Raw genomic sequence first — 811 nt, forward strand, 5'->3', positions numbered from 1 at the left:
AGGTGGATTCAACATCTCGGCTATTGGGAATATAGCTGCAACGAACATGGAAGTGCAGATCTCTTCGACTGATTTCACTTCCTTTGGATATTACAAGAATACTTCAAAAATTTCGTGAAAAAATAGAATTAAAAGACAGTAGGAATCTTTCCAGGAATTTTTCAGACTACTCCTATTCCCAGTTGTTAGATCGCTCGATTATATGCCAGTTCTCCTTTTAATGTTTTGAGGAACCACAATACTCGTGAGTTGAGTTTTGTGTGTGGTGTGAGATGAGGGTCTAATTTCATTCCTCTGCATGTGAATATCCACTTTTCCCATCACCATTTATTAAAGAAACCCCGGGAGTATATCTTCTTCCAAACTTTTACAGAAAAAACAAGCTGCTTTATCCTACAAGGTCACAACACAGCCGGGAGGGACGGAGGGCCTAACCCGGGCCGCCCTCCTGGCTCCTTTTCTCTTTTCTGTCGCCTGAATTCTCTCCGTCCCCTCCCGCACCCTCTCAGCGTCGTCCTCATACAAACAGGATAGAAGAAATTCGTCTATTTACTACGCTGGGATTCCGTCCCCTGCTTCTCTTCTGGGAGCTGACCGGCCCGCTTGTGCGTCCGTGACCCTCAGGAGGCGTCCGTCAGTCCTTCTGTGAGGACGCGAGCCCTGGGCAGTGACCGCAGGGACTTGTCAACTTCGAGCCCAGGAGCCGGCGCCGCAGGCGACAGCGCAGAGGCTCGCAGGGACCGTCTGCGCAGCGTTGGGCTGATATTCTGCGGGAAGACCGAGCTAAAACTAACCCTAACCCTAACCCTAA

The sequence above is a fragment of the Galeopterus variegatus genome, unplaced genomic scaffold, assembly GCF_000696425.1.
Source record: "Galeopterus variegatus unplaced genomic scaffold, G_variegatus-3.0.2 Scaffold50332, whole genome shotgun sequence".
NCBI classification, from domain to species: Eukaryota; Metazoa; Chordata; class Mammalia; order Dermoptera; family Cynocephalidae; genus Galeopterus; species Galeopterus variegatus.